Source organism: Cololabis saira, chromosome 10, assembly GCF_033807715.1.
Source record: "Cololabis saira isolate AMF1-May2022 chromosome 10, fColSai1.1, whole genome shotgun sequence".
NCBI classification, from domain to species: Eukaryota; Metazoa; Chordata; class Actinopteri; order Beloniformes; family Belonidae; genus Cololabis; species Cololabis saira.
Genome location: NC_084596.1, coordinates 1,979,687 through 2,003,159, shown reverse-complemented (window position 1 = coordinate 2,003,159; position 23,473 = coordinate 1,979,687). Strand labels below are relative to the sequence as shown.

Genomic DNA, 23,473 nt, shown 5'->3' with positions numbered 1-23,473 from the left:
TCAGAAGATTCTAGGTTCAACTCCTGGCTAGCTAAAAAAAATCCTAATCTTTAATACTCTCCCAGTCACAACCTTGGTAGTGTACACATTTCTTCTTCTCGGTCATTTATTTATTTACTTGCTTTTTTCATTTGTCTCTGTGTATGCCAGGAAATGTACACTTCAAAGGTGCCGCAGTATAGGCCGTCTTCCATAATGTTTCCAAAGCTGCCCCGGCTCATGCATTATGTTTGTCTTTCATGGGACCTCTTTTATTCATTCTCTTCCTTCCTCATATCTCATTCGAAGCAAATGCCCTTACCTGACGACAGGGGCGGCACACCTCCGTAAACTCTTCTTCCAACCTCACACTGTGTTCACTGACATAACTGCAGAAACCGAGCACATATCTAAAGCTGGGTACACGCACCCTTTCAAGCTGTGATCATATAGTGGTGAGTACTCTGCGTTGTGGCCGCAGCAACCCCGGTTCGAATCCGGGTCACAGCACCCCTGTGGCAGCAAGAGTGCTTCTCAAATTTTTGGAAAAAGAAAGAAAAGGTGCCACGGACACAACAAAATCCACTAGGGTGTTTGGATCAGATTTTCACACCATTCACACTTCAATTGATTGCGGTGGAGAGGGGGGGTGCTACGGCCCGGACACTTAGCCAAGGACAATGGACTCTGCCAGTGGTAAGGACCCGGCAACGGGCGCATAAGGGAGACATTCATTTAAAATGTTTCCTTTTCCCAGTTTCAGGCCTTGGTAGAAGAATACACAAGTCATGGAGCTGTCAACATGCATCCTCCTTCGATAGCTCAGTTGGTAGAGCGGAGTACTGTAGAACCAGCAAAACAGGTATCCTTAGGTCGCTGGTTCAACTCCGGCTCGAAGGACTGCTGTTAGTTTCCATCTGCCCAGTGCGGGACTCTATTTCATCACTGTACTCGGCTTTGGCAAGGTGCACATGTTATCCTCGTCATCGGCAAATCAATTACATGCATCAGATACGTAGTCATACTTACATGTTATCGTCGTCATCGGCAAATCAATGAAATTATTTCATCTCACCCTGGAATTTCATTGATGATGTCACCAGACTCAGCCAGTAAAATCCATCACAACAGTGGAGGTGATTCCTTTCTGCTCACCTTCAACCTGGACTCTACACTCCAAACAAACTTCATAAATGTGACTTCAGCACCCAACGTGGGGTTCGAACCCACGACCCTGAGATTAAGAGTCTCATGCTCTACCGACTGAGCTAGCCGGGCTTCAGATGCTAGTAAATAAGAATAATAATCGAAAAGTGTCTTTAATGTGAGGTTTCATCAGTGTTTCAGAGAAACCAGTTTTCCGACTGGACTCCTCTGACAGTTGAAGGACAACATGTGACTAAACTTTTTTTTTTTCTAGTTTTTCGCAATTGTAGATGCTCACAAATTGGCTATTTCGGAGGTGTCCATTTTTTAGGAGTTGGAAGCCAACTACCTGGTGATGATGTCACCTACTCTCGTCCACTTGGTATTATGGGACAATTGGAGCGCATCTCAAATTCAGCTTGACTACGTCAAAATCTTTGTAGACCTGGCGGTTATCAGATTACTATGCTCCTCAAGCTAGCCTATAGCTAGTTAGTGAAAAATGTCCCACTATCTATGTCTCTACATACCTGTCTAGATGGTTTTGTATAAGAATAAGGGGGAATAGAAACTAAATGATAATTTAGTCCTAAAATGACAACATGAAGATGTTTCTGTTGTTTATTTTGATGATAAAAACAGGAAGCTGCCAGTAGATGTGGTAAGTGTTGCATCAGATACATAGTTGTGAATAGCAACTCTGCCATTTAGCCTTGGAATGTCATCAAAGACATGTGATGTCACTGAGGATGTCACAAACACTTATAGAGGGTATACATAGCACTCCTTAAAGTTAGGATTTTTTTATTCACATTATTAACAGAAATAGGGAAATAATTCTGCCACAATAACATGAAAACATGATGACCTCAGCAGGTCAGTCTTGGAGTATAGAGGTGAAACATTTCTGATGTTACTGCACTGTGTGTGAGATTGGGATGGTTTCGATGGACACTGCAGAATGTTAAGCAAAATGTTTGCATTTCAATATAAACAGCAGAGGACCGATTTTGCTACATTTGGTAACGTGCACATGTTAGCATCGTCATCTGCAAATAAATTACATGCATCAGATACATTATCATAATTACGAATTCTTTCATCTAACCCTGGAATGTCATCAGACATGTGATGTCATTGATGATGTCACCATTCTCAGCCAGTAAAATCCATCTCAGTGACCACAACAGCAGTGGAGGCAGATTCCTTTCTGCTAGCCTTCAACCTGGACTCTACACTTCAAACAAATTTCATAAATGTGACTTCAGCCCAACGTGGGGCTCGAACCCACGACCCTGAGATTAGGATTAAGATTAACATTCATACATGAATCGTTGTTGACAGGCTTTGAACCTGCACGGGGAATCCCCAATGGATTTCAAGTCCATCGCCTTAACCACTCGGCCACAAGAACCACTCTAAAACGTGTGAATCTGCAGAATCAGATAAACAAATGCAATTCCTTTTATTTAAAGATTGTTCCTCCTTTCTTCAAGGCAGGTGATTGTGCAGACTTTCATAATTCCAGGTACATATCAAAGTTTTCTGTTGCAGCTAAAGTTTGTCTGGTTGGTGAACTCTTGAGGATGGATAAAACAAAACTGAAGGTTCATTATGACCCTGATGTGAGTTGAACACATAACCTTCTGATCTGGAGTCAGACGCGCTACCATTGCGCCACAGAGCCTTTTCTGTTATCTCCTGAGGTTGTACACCAATATGATCATAGCGGGCACACCTTCCAAACCAAATAACTTCCGTCTTGTTTTCATGAAGCTTCATCCTTGTTTTAAAGTTCTGAGACAGTCCATCAAGGGGTTCAGTGGGTTACTATGATGCAGAGAAAAATAGATGTAAAATATATGAGATGTTCTACACTTGGAGCTTTGTTCATTTATTTATTTGTGTTTACATCCAGTGTTTGAACAAGGTGTGACTGACTTATCTAAATATATAAAACCTTGGTTGGAACCATGGCAGCTGGGAGGGCAGGCCTTGGCAGCTTTCCCAAGCCACGCTACAACCACGCTCGTGGAAAGGAGAAGCGCCAACTGGTCCAAGAGGAGATACTTGCTGAGATGGAGGAGGAACGCTGCAGCAAGATGGCCGGCATGTCCAAGCAAGGGGCGTGGACAAGGTGGGAGCATGCAGAACCTCGCAAACTCACCTGGGAAGAACTCTGGAGAGCTGAACCTCTGCGCACAAAGTTCCTCATTCAATCAGTGTACGACGTCCTCCCAAGCCTGGCCAACCTGCACACCTGGGGCTTGGCAGATACGCCTGAGTGCAAGTTGTGCCAGAGGAGGGGCACCATGGAACACATTCTGAGCTGCTGCCCAAAGGTGTTAGGAGAGGGGGGGTATCACTGGCACCACGACCAAGTTCTAAAATCCTTGGTGGATTCCATCTGCCCAGCGCTACAGAACAGCAAGACCCAGGTCGCCCCGAAGCAGTCAATCACGTTTGTTAGAGCTGGGCAGAATGCAAAACACCAGCCAAACTCCGCAGGAGGACTCCTCGCTACCGCTCGTGACTGGCAGCTCCAAGTTGACCTGGGAAGGAAACTCAAGTTCCCAGCTAAGATAGCTGCCACTTCACTCTACCCAGATATAGTATTAACTTTGAAGTCCACCAAGTAAGTGGTCCTGCTGGAACTGACTGTCCCCTGGGAGGGCCGGATTGGTGAGGCCAATGAGCGCAAGAGGGCCAAATACTCTGAGCTCACCACAGAGTGCCGGAGCAATGGCTGGAGAGCCCGCTGCGAGCCAGTTGAAATTGAGTGCAGAGGTTTCGCAGGACATTCACTCCAGAGGGTGCTCAAACTCCTTGGATTTACAGGACTGCAGTTGAGGAGAGCCACCAAGAACATCCTCGAGGCCGCAGAAAAGGCCCCGCGGTGCTGTGGATCCGTAGGGGGGATCTGTGGTGCGCTACTTGGACACAAGCCGGGGATTGATCACCCCCGGCTGGGTCGCCCGGGTGAGGATGTATGATTGTTAAAGACCAGAAACACCCTGTGACCCCGGGTCAATCACTGATGACGTGTCCAAGTATCACCGTAAGGTGTATTCAAGTTCTATACATATGGCTTATATATATATATATATATATATATATATATATATATATATATATATATACAGTTGTATGAAAAAGTTTGGGCACCCCTGATCATTTTCAAGATTTTCCTTTATAAATCATAGGTTGTTCGGATCAGCAATTTCAGTTAAATATATCATATGGCAGACAAACACAGTGCTATTTGAGAAGTGAAATTAAGTTTATAGGATTTACAGAAAGTCTGCAATAATTACTTAAACAAAAGTAGGCAGGTGCATAAATTTAGGCACCCTTGTTGTTTTATTGATTTAAATACATTTAGCATTAATTATTGGAACACAACAGTTGTTTGTTCAGTTCATTGACCCTTCACCTACATAAACAGGTGAAGCCAATCATGACAAAGGGTATTTAAGGTGGCCTGTTGTAAGTTGTTCACCTCTTTGCATCTTCTCTGAAGAGTGGCAACATGGGAGCCCCAAAACAACTGTCAAATGACCTGAAAACAAAGATTGTTCAACATCATGGTTTAGGGGAAGAATACAAAAAGCTAGCTCAGAGATTTCAGCTGTCAGTTTCCACTGTAAGGAACATAGTGAGGAAATGGAAGACCACAGGCACAGTTCTAGTTAAAGCCCGGAGTGGCAGGCCAAGAAGAATCTCAGATAGGCAGAGGCGAAGGATGGTGAGAACAGTCCAAGTCGACCCACAGACCAGCTCCAAAGACCTACAACATGATCTTGCTGCAGATGGTGTCACTGTGCATCGTTCAACTATTCAGCGCACTTTGCACAAGGAGATGCTGTATGGGAGAGTAATGCGGCGGAAGCCTTTTCTGCGCACACGCCACAAACAGAGTCGCTTGAGGTATGCTACAGCACATTTTGACAAGCCAGCTTAATTTTGGAATAAGGTGCTGTGGACTGATGAAACTAAAATTCATTTATTTGGACATAACAAGCGGCGGTATGCATGGCGGAAGAAGAACACAGAATTCCAAGACAAACACTTGCTACCCACAGTCAAATTCGGTGGTGGTTCCATCATGCTGTGTGGCCAGTGCAGGTACTGGCAATCTTGTTAAAGTTGAAGGTCGCATGGATTCCAGTCAGTATCAGCAGATTCTTGCCAACAATGTTCAAGAATCAGTGACAAGGTTGAAGTTGCGCCGGGGCTGGATACTTCAACAAGACAACGACCCTAAACACTGCTCAAAGTCTACTAAGGCATTCATGCAGAGGAACAGGTACAACGTTCTGGAATGGCCATCTTAGTCCCCAGACATGAATATTATTGAAAATCTGTGGTGTGATTTAAAGCGGGCTGTCCATGCTCGGAAACCATCAAACCTGACTGAACTTGAGATGTTTTGTAAAGAAGAATGGTCAAAAATACCTTCAACCAGAATCCGGACCCTCATTGGAAGCTATAGGAAGCGTTAAGAGGCTATTATTTCTGCAAAAGGAGGATCTACTAAATATTGATGTAATTTTTCTGTTGGGGTGCCCAAATTTATGCACCTGCCTACTTTTGTTTAAGTAATTATTGCACACTTTCTGTAAATCCTATAAACTTCATTTCACTTCTCAAATAGCACTGTGTTTGTCCGCCATATGATATATTTAACTGAAATTGCTGATCCGAACAACCTATGATTTATAAAGGAAAATCTTGAAAATGATCAGGGGTGCCCAAACTTTTTCATACAACTGTATATATATATATATATATATTGTCAGAATCAAGAAGAGGTGAGGCAGCCACTATCTGACAAATGCACAAAAAATAAACACAACTGAAGGAGAAAAATAGACATTTCTTCCCTGACCGGGAATTGAACCCGGACCGTGGTGGTGAAAGCACCAAATCCTAGCCATTAGACCATCAGGGACACATGTGACATCATGACAACTTCACTCCATCGCCAGTGAGTGTCGCCAACAGAAAAAACTTTACAAATGTGCATACGCCAGAATTGATCGGTGCATGAAGCACCACAACTTCTCACATTCAAGTCACTTTCTGGACATCAGACCGTGAGCGTAGAAAGTGGTGTACGGACATTTTTTGTGCACTGCACTCTTTGTAAATGAGGCCCCTGATGGATGAGTTATAAATCACAGTCTTGTCTGAGGTTAAGACATCGTAGATTTAACAAGCCTTTTTTTCCCAATTAAGCGTTGTTGGCAGGAATCCCCAATGGATTTCAAGTCCATCGCCTTAACCACTCGGCCACAACAACCACTTTAAAATGTGTGAATCTGCAGAATCAGATAAACAAATGCAATTCCTTTTATTTAAAGATTGTTCCTCCTTTCTTCAAGGCAGGTGGTTCTGCAGACTTGCATAATTCCAGGTACATATCAAAGTTTTCTGTTGCAGCTAAAGTTTGTCTGGTTGGTGAACTCTTGAGGATGGATAAAACAAAACTGAAGGTTCATTATGACCCTGATGTGAGGTGAACACATAACCTTCTGATCTGGAGTCAGATGCGCTACCATTGCGCCACAGAGCCTTTTCTGATATTCTCTGAGGTTGTACACCAATGTGATCATAGCGGGCACACCTTCCAAACCAAATAACTTCCGTCTTGTTTTCATGAAGCTTCATCCATGTTTTAAAGTCCCTGAGACAGTCCATCAAGGGATTCAGTGGGTTACTATGATCCACCTTAATGGACAAATACATGTGGACAACTTCAGCAATTTAGTGGTAAGGCATTTTTTACTCAGTGACAAATGACAGCACCAGTAAGATGTTCAATGAAGACAGTATAGGGATTAAAACAGAGTCTCTATCAGCAGTCACCAATCTGAATGTCTCTAATGTGAGGTTTTATCAGTGTTTCAGAGAAACCAGTTTTCCGTCTGGACTCCTGTGGACACCACCCAGACAGTTGAAGGACAACATGTGACTAAACTTGTGATTTGTGATTTTCTAGTTTTTCGTAATTGTAGATGCTCACAAATTGGCTATTTCGGAGGTGTCCATTTTCTAGGAGTTGGTACAGTCGGAAGCCAACTACCTGGTGACAATGTCACCTACTCTCGTCAAATTGGCATTATTTGACAACTGGAGCGCATCTGAAGTTCAGCATGACTACGTCAAAATCTGTGTATACGTAGCACTCCTTAAAGTTGGTATTTTTTTAATTCACTTTATTAACAGAAATAGGGAAATAATTCTGCCACAATAACATGAAAACATGATGACCTCAGCAGGTCAGTCTTGGAGTATAGAGGTGAAACATTTCTGATGTTACTGCACTGTGTGTGAGATTGGGATTGTTTCCATGGACACTGCAGAATGTTAAGCAAAATGTTTACGTTTCAATATAAACAGCAGAGGGCGGTGTTGCTACATTTGGTAACGTGCACATGTTATCATCGTCATCGGCAAATCAAATACATGCATCAGATACATTGTCATAATTACAAATTCTTACATGTTATCATTGTCATCGGCAAATCAATTACATTGTCATAATTACGAATTCTTTCATCTAACCCTGGAATGTCATCAGACATGTGATGTCATTGATGATGTCACCATTCTCAGCCAGTGAAATCCATCTCAGTGACCAGAACAGCAGTGGAGGTGAATCCTTTCTGCTAGCCTTCAACCTGGACTCTACACTTCAAACAAACTTCATAAATGTGACTTCAGCGCCCAACGTGGGGCTCGAACCCACAGCCCTGAGATTAGGATTAAGATTAACATTCATACATGAATCGTTGTTGGCAGGATTTCCACCTGCGCGGGGAATGAACTCGTGAGGATGGATAAAACAAAATCGAAAGTTCATTATGACCCTGATGTGAGTTGAACACATAACCTTCTGATCTGGAGTCAGATGCGCTACCATTGCGCCACAGAGCCTTTTCTGTTATCTTCTGAGGTTGTACACCAATCTAATCATAGCGGACACACCTTCCAAACCAAATAACTTCCGTCTTGTTTTCATGAAGCTTCATCCTTGTTTTAAAGTTCTGAGACAGTCCATCAAGGGGTTCAGTGGGTTACTATGATGCAGAGAAAAATAGATGTAAAATATATGAGATGTTCTACACTTGGAGCTTTGTTCATTTATTTATTTGTAATTACATCCAGTGTTTGAACAAGGTGTGACTGACTTATCTAAATATATAAAACCTTGGTTGGAACCATGGCAGCTGGGAGGGCAGGCCTTGGCAGCTTTCCCAAGCCACGCTACAACCACGCTCGTGGAAAGGAGAAGCGCCAACTGGTCCAAGAGGAGATACCTGCTGAGATGGAGGAGGAACGCTGCAGCAAGATGGCCGGCATGTCCAAGCAAGGGGCGTTGGTGGGAGCATGCAGAACCTCGCAAACTCACCTGGGAAGAACTCTGGAGAGCTGAACCTCTGCGCACAAAGTTCCTCATTCAATCAGTGTACGACGTCCTCCCAAACCCGGCCAACCTGCACACCTGGGGCTTGGCAGATACGCCTGAGTACAAGTTGTGCCAGAGGAGGGTCACCATGGAGCACATTCTGAGCTGCTGCCCAAAGGCGTTAGGAGAGGGGCGGTATCGCTGGCAGCCGACCAAGTTCTAAAATCCTTGGCGGATTCCATCTGCCCAGCGATACAGAACAGCAAGACCCAGGTCACCCCGAAGCAGTCAATCACGTTTGTTAGAGCTGGGCAGAATGCAAAACACCAGCCAAACTCCGCAGGAGGACTCCTCGCTACCGCTCGTGACTGGCAGCTCCAAGTTGACCTGGGAAGGAAACTCAAGTTCCCAGCTAAGATAGCTGCCACTTCACTCCGCCCAGATATGGTATTAACTTTGGAGTCCACCAAGTAAGTGGTCCTGCTGGAACTGACTGTCCCCTTGGAGGGCCGGATTGGTGAGGCCAATGAGCGCAAGAGGGCCAAATACTCTGAGCTCACCACAGAGTGCCGGAGCAATGGCTGGAGAGCCCGCTGCCAGCCAGTTGAAATTGAGTGCAGAGGTTTCGCAGGACATTCACTCCAGAGAGTGCTCAAACTCCTTGGAGTTAAAGGACTGCAGTTGAGGAGAGCCACAAAGAACATCCTCGAGGCCGCAGAAAAGGCCTTGCGGTGCTGTGGATCCGTAGGGGGGATCTGTGGTGCGCTACTTGGACACAAGCCGGGGATTGATCACCCCCCGGCTGGGGGAGAAACAGACATTTCTTCCCTGACCGGGAATTGAACCCGGACCGTGGTGGTGAAAGCACCAAATCCTAGCCATTAGACCATCAGGGACACATGTGACATCATGACAACTTCACTGCAACTTCTTGACTTGCATAATTCCGGGTACATATAAAAGTTTTCTGTTGCAGCTGAAGTTTGTCTGGTTGGTGAACTCGTGAGGATGGATAAAACAAATTTGAAAGTTCATTATGACCCTGATGTGAGTTGAACACATAACCTTCTGATCTGGAGTCAGACGCGCTACCATTGCGCCACAGAGCCTTTTCTGTTATCTCCTGAGGTTGTACACCAATATGATCATAGCGGGCACACCTTCCAACCCAAATAACTTCCGTCACCACAACTTTTCACATTCAAGTCAATTTCTGAACATCAGACTGTGAGCGTAGAAAGTGGTGTACGGACATTTTTTGTGCATTGCACTCTTTGTAAATGAGGCCCCTGATGGATGAGTTATAAATCACAGTCTTGTCTGAGGTTAAGACATAGTAGATTTAACAAGCCTTTTTTTCCCCCATTAAACTTTGTTGGCAGATAAAATCCATCTCAGTGACCAGAACAGCAGTGGAGGTGATTCCTTTCTGCTAGCCTTGAACCTGGGCCCTCATTTATCAACCGTGCGTACGCACAGATCTGTGCGTAAAGCGTGCGTACGAGCATTCCCACGCAAAGTATGGTATTTATCAACATGTATTTGTGCGCAGAAACACGTGTAAATATACGCACAGCTCCGACCATGCGTACACACAAAACCTAGTGGTAGAACAGTGAAACTACAAATAGAACCCATTAAAAGAGTCTCAAACTTTACACGTGAAGTTTGAGATCGCTGAACTGTGACTGAACGGGGAACATGTGCACATGTTCCCCGTTTCCTCCAATTCATAAAAATTATCCATAAGTAATTCAGACATTTTGAATAATTGGTGTGACAAGCTATAAAAGACAGCTTTGGCAGGACGACCTGAAAAGAAAATACAAGTACCATGGCTCATCTTGCAGTGTTGGAGGATTTGCGCTCCGATGGGAGCGCGTTTTCAAAGAGCGCGCTGATCTGTTGATCAGTGAGAGCACGGAGCGGCTGCTCGGCAGGTACCGCTTCCCCAAAAACATTCTGATGGATTTATGCCGTGATTTACAACCTATAATGGAGCGAGAGACAAAACGCAAGCCATCCCAGTCACATCCAGCTCCTGTCCACCCTGGGATTTTTTGCCACCGGAACATTTTGACATATGCGGCATTTCACAGCCGACACTAAGCAAAATCATGCAATAATTTCTCTGGCCCTAATTTACACCCAGTTTCCATACACACATCACCAAGTCGAAATTAAACGAGGATTTCATGCCATCGCCGGATTCCCAAACATAATTGGAGCTAGATTGCACCCACATCGCCATAAAATCACCATCACATAATGAATCCAGTTACGTGGACAGGGGCCCACGAGGACCAGGATTGAGAAGCGTCTCTAAAACTGATCCGTGAAAAAAACGATATTGCCAAAAGCTTATATGAAACAATATCTTTGTTTCTTAATTTTTATTAATACACTTCCCATAGCTTGTCAGTAAATGTATCTTTTTTTTTTTTTTGCTCTCAACCCCCCCAAATGTTGAATGTCTGTAGATAATTGATTATTTTGTTTCATTTGCCTTTTGTTGTAAACTCTACAGAATTTTGTTCAATAAAGTTTGTAAACCTCCAAGCGGGAGCTGTTGTTGCTCCATATATGGCCAATTGGAGGCGTTTCTGATGCAAATGACGGTAACCATGCACGAGCACGGCAGTTTAGAACAGGTGGGATTTATCATCACTGATGTGCGTACGACCAGCGTCCGCACATTTGATAAATCCGGATTTTTTTGTACTTACACACATTCTAAATTTCACTCCTACGACAGAATTTAGAACGTTTTCTACGCACTGTTGATAAATGAGGGCCCTGGACTCTAGACTTCAAACAAACTTCATAAATGTGACTTCAGCACCCAACGTGGGCCTCGAACCTACGACCCTGAGATTACAGTTTTTCACAGTTGCTAACGCCCAAAAAGCAAAAATTTGGCACAATTTGCACAACCTTCACTTCATGTACCAATTGCTCGACCCAAGTTGGCACTACATCACACTCCCTTATCTGCATTAGAGTCTGACTTTCCTTCTTTACACTCTGATGTCAATTACAAATCACCTTGCTGTCAACACACTACACACAATTTTCGGTTGTTGCACACAGTTCTCAAGTAAAATCTCAAAGCATCAACCTATAACACACAAATATTCAAAACACTACACACAATGTTCAGTCGTTGAACACACTTCTCAAATAAAATCTCAAAGCATCAAACTACAACACACAAATATTCAAATCTCTAAACTTTGAGGTCTGTTGGGAAATTTGCAATCAGTACTGCAGTATAAAAGTGCCTTGAGCCTCTGTTTTGTTTGGTGAACAATGGAGAACATTGGAGAGAACCAGAGAAGGAGAGAGGTAAGAGTGAGAGGAGGAGGAGGAAGAGGAGGACGAGGAGGGGGTCAAAGGGGAGGAGGAGTAGGAGGTAGAGGAGCAGGAGGGGGACAAAGAGGGAGAAGAGGAGGAGGACAAGGAGATGGAGCAGGAGGAGAAAGAAGAAGGAGAGTTACCATCTCTAATGAGATACGGGCAACCGTGGTAGACCACGTTCTCAACCATGGTTTGAGCATGAGGGAGGCTGGCCAGAGGGTCCAACCCAACCTCAGCCGCTACACAGTTGCTGCCATCATAAGAACCTTCAGGGTGGAGAACAGGTACGAAATCTATTTGCCTTGTTTACTGTAATACTGTATATCAATAGAATGCAGTGTGCTCACAGTATTTGCATTTTGCAGGACTGAAAGAGAACCACACCGTGGAGGAAGAGCACGGATTTTCACAGAGGAGCAGGAGACAGATGTTGTAAATATTGTTCGTGAGAACAATACAATCACGCTCCGGCAACTACAGTCTAGGATCCTGGCTGACCATGGCACTTTCAGGGACATCCACACTGTCAGCCTATCAACATTAGATAGAATCCTCCGCAGGAATCATGTTAGGATGAAGCAGGTCTACTTTTTTTTTGTGAGGGGGGGTTACTGTACTGTACTGTTATGTGTGTTCTAAAATTAAACTTTTTTTGGTTGCATATTTGTGTGCTGTTTTATGTTTGACTATACAAAAGTAGGCCTACAGACATTTTACAAAAGGAGAAAAAGCACATTTTCCAAAGTCATTGTCATTCATATGGTGTGTTCTGTTTCTATAATTGTGTTTTCAGTTTTGCACCTAAGGGTGCTGTAAATGCTTGGTAGTGTGCAGACAAATGCTTAGTTGTGTGTACTCAATGAATGGTATGTGTGTGTCATTTGAAAAAAATGGCTGTGTGTACCAAATGAAAACACGAGTTCCATTTTGTGAACAGGTAAGAGATTTGATGGCAAAGAGTCATCTTGCAAAGGGAGTGTCAGGTTTAGCATTTTGTGTGTGAGGTTTTCAGATCTGTGTGTTCAGTTTGAAAAAAGCTGTTATTGTTTTGAGAAATGGGTATTAACGATTGTGAAAAACTGTAAGAGGAAAAACCACTGAAAGTTCCTCCAGGACTTTTCAAAACTTCTGAAATGCCTTATATTTGGAAAAAAACATGAAGAAAAAGAAGAAACAAAACGCTCCAAATATGACCTGAGTAGCTCAGCTGGAAGAGCATCAGACTTTTAATCTGAGGGTCCAGGGTTCAAGTCCCTGTTCAGGTGGATTAACTGCTGACAGCTGTTTCTGACTGTTAAGTAATGACATCATCATTTACAATATTCATCTTAAACTATTAAAAAAACAAATGGAGGAAAGACAGAAACAAAGTTCTCATGCAAGACCTCGGTATCTCAGATGTCGAGCATCAGACTCTTAATCCGAGGGACCTGCATGTTTCCAAACAATAATGTAACAATGTTAATGGCAGCAAAGTGGGACTTGTTAAGATCTATTTTTATTGTTGTTATTAACAACAATAAACTGTTTAACAGCACACCAGAAGTACAGAAATGATCCTGATCCTCCAAAGGAACATGAAATAAGAAAACGGGGTAATTAACATCTGTTAGAAAGTATGTAATTATCTGGAGATAAAATAATGTGATGCCAGCTCAGCATAAAGATGTTCAGGGGTCCGGGTCAAATCTATCTATCTATCTATCTATCTATCTATCTATCTATCTATCTATCTATCTATCTATCTATCTATCTATCTATCTATCTATCATCTCAAGATGGTCATCTTTTGTCCTAGGTAACTCTATGAAGTGATAGCAGCAGTGTCAGGATGGCCGAGTGGTCTAAGGCTCCAGACTCAATTATTGACTGGTTCCTTCATGTTCACTGAGGTTTCTGCTCTACCTGTGGAGGTGTGGGTTCAAATCCCACTTCTGACAAAATTTTTAACACATGCAGCCAAATGATGTGTAAAGTTCTTCCTGCTGGATGTGGGAGCATCAATTACAGTTTTTCTCAGTCGCTTTGGTACATTTCTCAGATCAGAATTGAAATTCTCATCTTCAATTCCAATCTTCACATCATTGTGTCACTTGTGCACATCAAAAAAGCAGTTTCTCATTTCTTTGAACAAGTTGCAAATGCATTTGTCATCCATGCAAATGATAATGTACAATTTTCTGCTGTTTCCTACATTATCAGTTGTTTATGTCATGTTGATCAAAATGTATTATCTCTGTCTCTGTTGAATAGTCTCACCCCCACAACATTTAGGCATTAGTTCATCGCATAAGTCTTTACATGCAAAATGGTTGAACAAGTTGTCATAATATGTCAGCATATTTCTATACATTTCCATTAGACTTTGTTTCTAAATCTGGCCTGAATTGGTAAATTGATCCCAGGTGAATCTTGACTTTCTGTAATGAAGGGAAATATGTCAAGCATTAGATCAACCAATGATCAACCAGTTTTCTGAAATAGCTCAAAGGTGCATCTCATGAACTATCAGCTGGCAAGTATTCATATAGCCGGAGCACAACACAATGTTACAATGTCTGACAATGGAAGGACAAGGAATTGGACGGGGTCAACAGGCAGAGAGAAGAAGAAGAGGAGGAGGAGTGAGGCTGCGTGGCGGAGGAGTTGGGAGGCAAAACAGAGGAAGAGGCAGAAGAGGCCGAGGACATATGCGTGTTCCTGATGAGATAAGAGCTACACTTGTAGACCATGTTCTCAATCATGGGCTTACAATGGCCAGAACAGGTATGTAATCTAACAGTAGGCACTGTACTGTAATACTGTATACTTTCTGTAATGCTTCATACAATATGACAGTATTCTACTTTCATTTTACAATATACAGTAAGTATACTATATACAGTGACATTTTATCTTACTCAATTTTGTGTTTTGCATTACTATATTTTTTCCACATAGGACTGCAAGACAACTTGGAAGAGGGCCCCTTTTCACACCTGAACAGGAGGAGGCTATTTGCACCATGGTTGTACAAAACAATGCCATAAGACTAAGGGATATAAAGAGTGCCATTATAGAGGACAACAACATCTTTGCAAACATCCAAACAGTCAGCATCTCAACTATTGACAGGGTGCTGAAAAGACATCAAATGAATATGAAGCAGCTGTACACTGTTCCTTTTGAAAGAAATGGTGAAAGAGTGAAGGAGCTGCGCTACCAGTATGTACAGGTAAAACATGTATGAACAACATGCAATAACTTTACCTCACAGTAAACGGTAGGCTACAACATCGTATAGTGATATACAGTGCAGTAAATGTGACCTTTACACATCAGCTATGGCTGTAGAAAAGAAGATGCAATATGTGCTTTATACATTTGATGTAACTGTATCTTGTCCAAAATTAAAATGCATGTAATTCATAAAACTCATTTTGTGTCTTCTGGATATAGCGTATGATGGAACTGGAAGCAAGTGAACCACCGCACAATTTAATCTACATGGATGAGGCTGGCTTCAACCTAACCAGACACAGAAGGCGTGGTCGAAATATCATCGGCCACAGAGCTAGAGTTGATGCGCCAGGCCAACGGGGCGGGAACATAACCATGGGTGCTGCCATCTCTGAGAATGGTGTGCTAACGCATTTTCACATTATTGGCCCATACAATACAGAGCGTCTTGTCACCTTTTTAGACACACTCTACAGGGATCTCATCCCTGAACAAGAGAGGGCTCAGATTGGAGATAACTTGCCAAAGTATGTGATAGTTTGGGACAATGTCAGTTTCCATCGCTCCAACATCATCAGGCAATGGTTTGCCACCCACAACAGGATGCTGATGGAGTTCCTCCCACCCTATTCCCCATTGAGGAATTTTTCTCAGCATGGAGATGGAAAGTGTATGATCACCAGCCACATACACAAATGACCCTTCTGGCTGCCATGGATGCAGCGTGTGATGACATCACAGCAGATGCCTGCAGAGGCTGGATAAGACACTCCAAAAGATTCTTTCCACGCTGCATCGCAAGAGAAGATATTCGTTGTGACGTGGATGAGAGTTTGTGGCCCAACAGACAGGAACGTCAGGAGGTGTAAGAAGACTGCACTGTAATTCCTACAGTACTGCATGTACAGTTTTCCCTAAGGAGATTGTCCTATGTTACATTTCTACTTTTGTTTTTTTGTTTTTTGTCTTTTTGCTCTGCAGTGCTGTCTTTTTCTTTTCTGTATCGCAATGACATGATCTGTCAACAAATTGTGGTACAAACAATAAAAATGTAAATGTGAATCTTGTCCAGTCTCTTGCAATCAATCTCCCACATACACTAAGGTGTAACTTTACAATTTACAGTAATTGTCATCAAAACTTTAGCCATAGTTTACATCAGCACATCCCTCCAGAGTACACTGACATACACACATGACTAAGCAATTTGACTGTCTTATCCGTACACAATGACACAAGCACTTTTGATGCACTGACACGTTCATTGACACAGATATTTAATTTTGAGAGATGAACTAAGGATTTTGAGCAAGAGACTGGCTTTTACAGGTAATCCATGGTGTTTTGCTATTTGTACGAACTGTTTTGAGAAATGCACTTACTGTTTTGCAAATGTCCAGGATGATCTGAGAAATGTACCAAAGCGACTGAGAAAAACTGTAATATAGTTAATTTTCTCCGAACATATCACAATTCAAAAGCACACAAAAGAAAAGTTTCCATGAAGTACAAAAGTATAAGTATATACAAAAGTGTATGAAGTCATGTAACCCCCCTTTTCGTCCACAGTCTGGGTGAAAGGTCGTGAACAGTCAGGCAGTCAGGCACATTGGTTGGGGCAATAAAACATGCATTCTAACTGCTTTCCTATTAATAATCTGTCTAAAACAGCCTTAGAAGTCATCGTTCACTGTTGTGCTTGGTTGCCGCGCTGATGGACAGAAACTATGGTGACTTTTACTGTAAAAGAAAGACTTTGCCTAAAGAGACTTTTCCAGCCGGCTTCACTTTGAACGGGCGGTGTGAACCGGCCGTTCAAAGTGAAGCCTGATTTATGGTTCCGCGTTAAATCGACGCAGAGCCTACGCCGTAACGTACGCGGCGAAGCGCACCGTACGTGTGCGTCGCCGCATAACCTACGGCGTAATCTCTACGTTGGTGTAACGTGGAACCATAAATCAGCCTTAAGGCTGCAGCGGCGTGTGAGCGATGGATGACTGAGAGGGAGAAGAGTTTCTCCAGGAGTGGAAGCAGCGCCGGCCAAGTTATGCCACAGTTTGCAGATGTATTGTTGATGTGTGGGCTAACGTGTCTGCTGGGATTATTTTGCGAGCTTTTGCAAAAGCCGGCATTTCCGAGGCGCCGCACGGCACGGAACGTGACTCTGACAGCGAGGAATTCGGACTGGCACAGCTGATTTAGCGGAGCTCTTTAATGCAGAAACAGAGGATGAGATTTAATGGGTTTGATTAATGTAAAAACTGAAATAAAGTAGCCTACAATCAAACAAAGTTTTGCTCCCGCTGTATTTTTAAATACGCACACTCCTGTGCTTGTGTGTGTGTGTGTGTGTGTGTGTGTGTGTGTGTGTGTGTGTGTGTGTGTGTGTGTGTGTGTGTGTGTGTGTGTGTGTGTGTGTGTGTGTGTGTGTGTGTGTGTGTGTTCTTGTGTGTGTGCCTTTTCGGTCGGTGCGCCGTGTTTTAAATACAGAAATGACACAAGACTGAGGCTATGCCTTTCCACACGGCGCCCGTATGGTCGCGAAAATACAGTATTTATATATGAAATGTCAGAATAGGAAATATTTTGACGACACCCCTGAAGCAGTCAAACGACACCCCGCATGCGCAGACTGTAATATCTATGTCCCCGTACACATGGCATTAACAAGGCGGTTGCGACTGGCTTATCTAGGTGCTGCAAGCGGGTTGATGAATCCGGTTTGATCAGATTGACTTGACTGACTTAAGGTGTTCACATGCAGTTTAAAAGTCAGTACGATGTGTGCAAATGATCTCCAACCAGTTTGAATCGCTGCATGTGCACGTACTGAATGACAGCTTTTTTAGCAGGAAAAGCACAACTGCCTATGGTGTGTGGAAGAGGGATTTTTATCTTATTGACCATTGTTCATATGTATCAGTCATGCATATCCAAACAGGCTTTCTCCCCGTCGGGGAATCTAACCCCTGTCCTCTGCGTGACAGGCAGAGATACTGTCCACTATACTAACGAGGACATCTGATGATCTGTCATCAATAGTTCACAACAAAATTGGTCCCGGCAGGTTATCTGTGAGATAAGTACGGGAACAAACCTCAGACTAATGTTTCTGATTCAAACAAATACACATTTATTTCAGCCAAATGTTCAAGCATGTGACAAGTTGTTGTGGCCGAGTGGTTAAGGCGATGGACTTGAAATCCATTGGGGATTCCCCGCGCAGGTTCAAATCCTGCCAACAACGGTTAATTTTTGAACATGCAAGAAGACTTACAGTTGCAAGTAACAACTTGCAGTTGTTAACCATAGACTAAAATGTCTTTCAAAACTAATCTGTGGGGTTTTTTGTGTTATCCCCAGCATGCATTAATAGGTAACATCAGCCTACATTAAGTTAGTTTTACATTTCTTTCCAAGCAGTCGGTTCGGTTCCTGGCTATCGTGACTGTGAACGTCTTTATATCTTACCAAACTTAATAGACAGCCTTCTAATGGCCCGCCTGCTGAATAACAGAAGAGTGGTTCTTCATGATCACACCTCCTAATAAACTGCCTTACACTGCCTTACAAGGTAAAGTCTACCTTAAGTGTCAGTTCTTCTCTTCAAACATATAAGTTCATCAGTGGACTCTGAAGTTGAAAACAAGCTCATCTTGGATGAATTGGAGCAATCCAGGATTTCCTTTGTACATGTGCCATCAAGTACTTTCTCTGACAAAACTCAAACATTAAACAAAAGTGTCCATAAAGTGGAAGTACATCAGTTATCCTTTTTTTAAACCTGAAATAAATATGTTTGTTTGATTGAATCAGAAACATTAGTCAACAAAATGTATTAATACAACCCCTTTAAGAGAGCATAACGTGTTTCCCTGGAGGTCTAGTGGGCAGGGTTTGCTGCTTTCACTACCATGGCCCAGGTTCAATTTCCATTCAGTGTAGAAATATGATCAGTTTCTTCTTCTATTGTACATATGTTTGTGCTTCTGTCTGATTGTTGCGTTGGCTGCCTAACCTCTTGGTAATTATGACCAATTCAACTGTGCCCATGTCTTCATCAAACTGGACATCATTTCAGCAGTTGAATGTCCACCTGTTCTTCAAGAAAATATGTAAGGAATTAGCTTTAAAAACCAAATACCGTGAGTTTTTTTGGTTGAAACACAAGTCAGACTTGGGCATTAGCATTGGCCCAAAACAAACACTGACAGTGTTTTTCAGTGTAGTAAGTGCTTCCTGTTGGTCCATAACATTATCTAAGCAGTAGAAAGCAGACTGAACTCTCATCACATTTTAACAGCCCTCATGAATATTGAGGTTATTATTGTTGCTCGTCAGTGAACAGTTGTTGGCTGACCGTAACTGCCAGGGGTTCTTGAGAAAGCTTTGATCCAGTCAGGAGTGGGTACAAAGAGAGATCCCTGTTCATTCAAATGTCAATGACAGTTGTCATTATCAAACCTCTCCAAGTCTATGGTCTCTTTCTAAGAGAATGTTGTAATGCAATGGATGACAACACATGTCTAACTGAATATACCTGCAAACATGCAGCTTATACAACAAGAAGTTGATGTATAAGCTAAGGGACAAATGGCAGTAAGTAGCTTGTGATATTGAAGAAACCATCATCAAAGAGTTACTTTCCCTGACATGACTGCTCACCTTCTCATGAGGCTGGAAAACTGTGACGTCTTATTCAGCTGTTTCAGGTACTTTCCTGCAGCGTTGTTGGTAGAGCAGTCAACATGGCTGCTTGCCAAGCAGTTGACCTGGGTTTGATTCCCAGCCAATGCAAGAAACATGAGGTCTTCATAAGTTTAATGCTTTTTGTTGGGGAAGAATATGTTTTGGACCATCAGACTTTATGTATGTGTACATGGCTTCAAACTCCTAATTGATGACTTGACAGACTAAATTAGACATTATTAAATTAGACATATAGTCTCACACATATATGTGTAAGAAGACAGGTAACATATATCTTTATGTGGCGGCACGTTCACTATTATTTAAGTTTGGGATCTGAAGATCTTTTTCTGTTTACTGACAACACCGCCTTTGATTAGGGCCCAAGGACCCGTACTAAAGGTCAATTATCACCTCTACAAAAGGACACGAAGGTTCGTTCACTCAGGGAGGGAGATAGGGGACAGAGTTCAATAATACAAACAATATTTTATTATTTAAAAAAGGTGCATTGGTTGGGGCAATAAAACAAAAAATGAGCCCAATTAGAGAAAGGGGAAAGGGTTTACGGACTACGCCTTACCGCCTGACCTCTTGGCATGAAAGAGAAGCAAGATGTAGGTTTTCAGCATTCACACATCATGCCAATGTTGGTCTTCAGGTAAAGCATTGTACTATAGTCTTGAAACTTTGCTACTTGGAGGAGAAAAGCCACAAATTGCATAAATCTCTGGGGCTCGTCCGGGAATTGAACCCAGGACCTCTCACACCCAAAGCTAGAAACATACTACTAGACCAACGAGCCACAAAATACATATCCGGCAAACAAAAAATCACGGTCACATCATACCTGTCTAGATGTTTTTTTTTATAACATTAAGGGGGAATAGAAATAGAAACTGAATGATGATCAATAACCTGCTGCACAGTTTCTGTAGTTTAGTGGCTATCGTGTTTGTCTCACTTGAAAAAGGTCCCTTGTCTGGCTGAACTTCTGGATCAGGACCTCTCAGTGAACAGAGCATATCATCCACTGGAAGATTTACAGCACTGTTTTGTATTAGAAGAACTTCCTCAATGACAGCTTTTTTAGCAGGAAAAGCACAACTGCCTATGGTGTGTGGAAGAGTGATTTTTATCTTATTGACTTATTGATAATGGAGACGAGGTAAGTGAGAGGTTACAGAGGCCCTGTGGCTTAGTTGGTCAAAGTGCCTGTCTAGTAAACAGGGGATCCTCGGTTCAAATCCCAGCAGAGCCTCTAAACTCAAATGTCTTGAGATGCCTGAAAGATCACATATCTCTCATTCCTGGTTGTGGCACTATTTTTCACACGCTTGCTTAATTATAGCAGACTACTTTGTCAAAAGTACTCCTGCTCTTACGGAAAGTGGATGCTCTGTGTTTTGTCCTTCTATTGGAGAACTTCTAATCTCTCCTTTTTTTTGTAATAACCGGAGAGGCTAGCTAAAGTGTCCTCTAAAGAGTGAATGAGAGTTGGGAGACCAGGGGCCTCATGTACTAAGAGTGCGTGGATTTCAACGTGAATCCGTGCGTGGAATTAACAAGACCGCAAAAATTCATATGTACAAAGCTGTGCGTACGCCCAAATCCACGCATGTTTCTCTGTACATCCCAATCAGCGTGGATTTGAGCGCACATGCGGGAGCACAACACTCCGCCTTGTCTCCTCCCTCAAATATATGTTTGAATATGATATGAAGATAATTATCCATTAAAAACCGCTCATCCTAACAAGAAAATGCTCTGAGCTGGAATAAATAATTCATTTTGGGGCATTTAGGGGTGTCGGACTCCAGTCCTCGAGGCCGGTGTCCCTGCAGGTTTTAGATGTTTCCCTGCTTCATTGCACCATGATACAAGTGACTGTGTCATCAACAGAACTATCCAGACTTTGATGACAAGTTGGTGACGATGATTAATTAGAATCAGGTGTGTTAAAGCAGGGAAACATCTAAAACATGCAGGACACCGGCCCTTCTGGGATTCAGTTTGACACCTACATTATGGTGTTCTTTGCTTTGCGTTGCGTTCCGTGAAGAGTTTTGGTTTTATCATGATCGTACGGGTTTGTTAATGTTTATGGGCAGCGTTAGTGCATCATTACACTCTGCTTTTCTTGTTTGTATTTTAAGAACCGACACCAGAATTTTTGGTGGATGAAAAACCGCTCCTCGTTCTGCTTTATTGTCATGCATATTATATACTAACGGATTAAGACCAATGTACACGTTTATTGAGTCTTACACATTATGGATGTCCGCGATCACCCCTCTCATAAGTATAACAATGTGAACAAAATACATTTATATTTAAAACATGAAGCATTACGATCTGATTCCTCTGCTGCAGAAATAAAGACAATTTGTGCCGACGGGATTATCAAGGTGCAAACGTGAGAAAAAAAGAGCAAAGTTGCTGTAAGTGTTGCATCCGCAGGAGGAGAGACAGGTGTCGTGCCAAAAAGTGATTGAAGGCCAAATACAGTTAATGAAAGGTTGTTTCTGCCTAACTATGACTTGATCTCATTCTTGAGCTTCATAATCTGAAATCTGACGTTGTAGCGCTCTCGCTCAACGGGCTGCTGTGCGCGCTCCCGCGGCCACAAATCAGAAGAAATCAGATTCTGGCAGACAATCACTTTTTGGCACAACACCGGTTTTTGCTTCAAAATTAATTTTAATGTATTTCTGTCCAGACACAGTTATGGGATGTTTAGGATCTGGCTTTTATCAGTAGTCCTCCCATACGGTCGTCATGACGACAGACAGATGTCCGACCTGCAGCTCCAGCTGAAGCATCATGTTGGTCCAGTTCAGGGCAGAGATCCAGGAGGATCCTCTTGGTACCTGAACCAGCTGATGGTCCAGTCTTAGTCCTGGACCAGCAGGTCCAGACTAAACCAGCTGATGGTTCAGTCTTAGTCCCGGACCAGCAGATCAGTCTGGCCCCTGAAGACTCGCTCCTGATCCGGCAGGTTCCTCCAACGGAGCCAAAGCTCCATCGGGATTTGCAGGTTCCATCGTTGAGCTCCTGCCTTTAGTTGTTTGTTCAGATCATGTGGTTGATTGTGAGATTGTTGCAGCTCCACTCTTGTGTAACTTATCTGGTGATGTGGGGACTGTCGTGTCCTTCACGTGGTCGTGAATTTATTGTTGACGTTGTTTCCTCATATTCTGCACTTCACTGCATCACCAGTGAGTGTCGCCAACGGACAGAACCTCAGAAAAGTGCGTGAACCAGCCCTAATGTGTGAGTGACGGACCGCAGCTTTCTACGTTCACGTCATTCTTTGTACATCCGACCGTGAGCGTTGAAAGTGGCGTACGCACGTTTTTTGTGCGCCGCACTCTTAGTACATAAGGCCCCAGATGTAACTATCTGAAGGCTCTATAACCACAGAGGAACTCCAACCCTCAGTCAGACGCCTTGTCCATTAGGCCATGTGGTCCAAGAGTTGCTCCTTTTTCTCATTAGTTTAATTCCTTTCCCAACCTGGGGGCACACTGTCCTGCATGTCTTAGATGCTACCCTGCTTTCAGCACACCCTGATACAAGTAGCTGTGTCAAAAACAGAGCTGTCCAGACCTTTACACGATGTAAAGAAATACACATTTGGTCATCTCTTAGAACAGGAGTGTCCAAAGTCGG

The 23,473-nt window shown here is 43.0% G+C and overlaps 13 non-coding genes across 13 annotated transcripts; 5 read left to right on the top strand and 8 right to left on the bottom strand.

Annotated features, from left to right (window-relative positions):
- The first annotated feature begins 790 nt into the window (after positions 1 to 790).
- Positions 791 to 879, top strand: trnay-gua (transfer RNA tyrosine (anticodon GUA)). The gene is given in 2 exon segments: positions 791 to 827; positions 844 to 879. It is a non-coding gene; the product is annotated as a tRNA-Tyr (tRNA).
- Positions 880 to 1,184: 305 nt separating this feature from the next.
- Positions 1,185 to 1,257, bottom strand: trnak-cuu (transfer RNA lysine (anticodon CUU)). Its single transcript has one exon. It is a non-coding gene; the product is annotated as a tRNA-Lys (tRNA).
- Positions 1,258 to 2,457: 1,200 nt separating this feature from the next.
- Positions 2,458 to 2,539, bottom strand: trnas-uga (transfer RNA serine (anticodon UGA)). Its single transcript has one exon. It is a non-coding gene; the product is annotated as a tRNA-Ser (tRNA).
- A 201-nt stretch (positions 2,540 to 2,740) lies between these two features.
- trnaw-cca (transfer RNA tryptophan (anticodon CCA)) lies at positions 2,741 to 2,812 on the bottom strand. The gene has a single exon. It is a non-coding gene; the product is annotated as a tRNA-Trp (tRNA).
- Positions 2,813 to 6,004: 3,192 nt separating this feature from the next.
- On the bottom strand, positions 6,005 to 6,076 carry trnae-uuc (transfer RNA glutamic acid (anticodon UUC)). The gene has a single exon. It is a non-coding gene; the product is annotated as a tRNA-Glu (tRNA).
- Positions 6,077 to 6,628: 552 nt separating this feature from the next.
- On the bottom strand, positions 6,629 to 6,700 carry trnaw-cca (transfer RNA tryptophan (anticodon CCA)). Its single transcript has one exon. It is a non-coding gene; the product is annotated as a tRNA-Trp (tRNA).
- Positions 6,701 to 7,992: 1,292 nt separating this feature from the next.
- Positions 7,993 to 8,064, bottom strand: trnaw-cca (transfer RNA tryptophan (anticodon CCA)). The gene has a single exon. It is a non-coding gene; the product is annotated as a tRNA-Trp (tRNA).
- A 1,296-nt stretch (positions 8,065 to 9,360) lies between these two features.
- On the bottom strand, positions 9,361 to 9,432 carry trnae-uuc (transfer RNA glutamic acid (anticodon UUC)). The gene has a single exon. It is a non-coding gene; the product is annotated as a tRNA-Glu (tRNA).
- Positions 9,433 to 9,573: 141 nt separating this feature from the next.
- Positions 9,574 to 9,645, bottom strand: trnaw-cca (transfer RNA tryptophan (anticodon CCA)). The gene has a single exon. It is a non-coding gene; the product is annotated as a tRNA-Trp (tRNA).
- Positions 9,646 to 13,085: 3,440 nt separating this feature from the next.
- On the top strand, positions 13,086 to 13,158 carry trnak-uuu (transfer RNA lysine (anticodon UUU)). Its single transcript has one exon. It is a non-coding gene; the product is annotated as a tRNA-Lys (tRNA).
- Positions 13,159 to 13,718: 560 nt separating this feature from the next.
- Positions 13,719 to 13,833, top strand: trnal-caa (transfer RNA leucine (anticodon CAA)). Its single transcript has 2 exons — positions 13,719 to 13,756; positions 13,799 to 13,833. It is a non-coding gene; the product is annotated as a tRNA-Leu (tRNA).
- Positions 13,834 to 18,277: 4,444 nt separating this feature from the next.
- On the top strand, positions 18,278 to 18,359 carry trnas-uga (transfer RNA serine (anticodon UGA)). The gene has a single exon. It is a non-coding gene; the product is annotated as a tRNA-Ser (tRNA).
- Positions 18,360 to 20,988: 2,629 nt separating this feature from the next.
- trnat-agu (transfer RNA threonine (anticodon AGU)) lies at positions 20,989 to 21,062 on the top strand. Its single transcript has one exon. It is a non-coding gene; the product is annotated as a tRNA-Thr (tRNA).
- Positions 21,063 to 23,473: the final 2,411 nt, after the last annotated feature.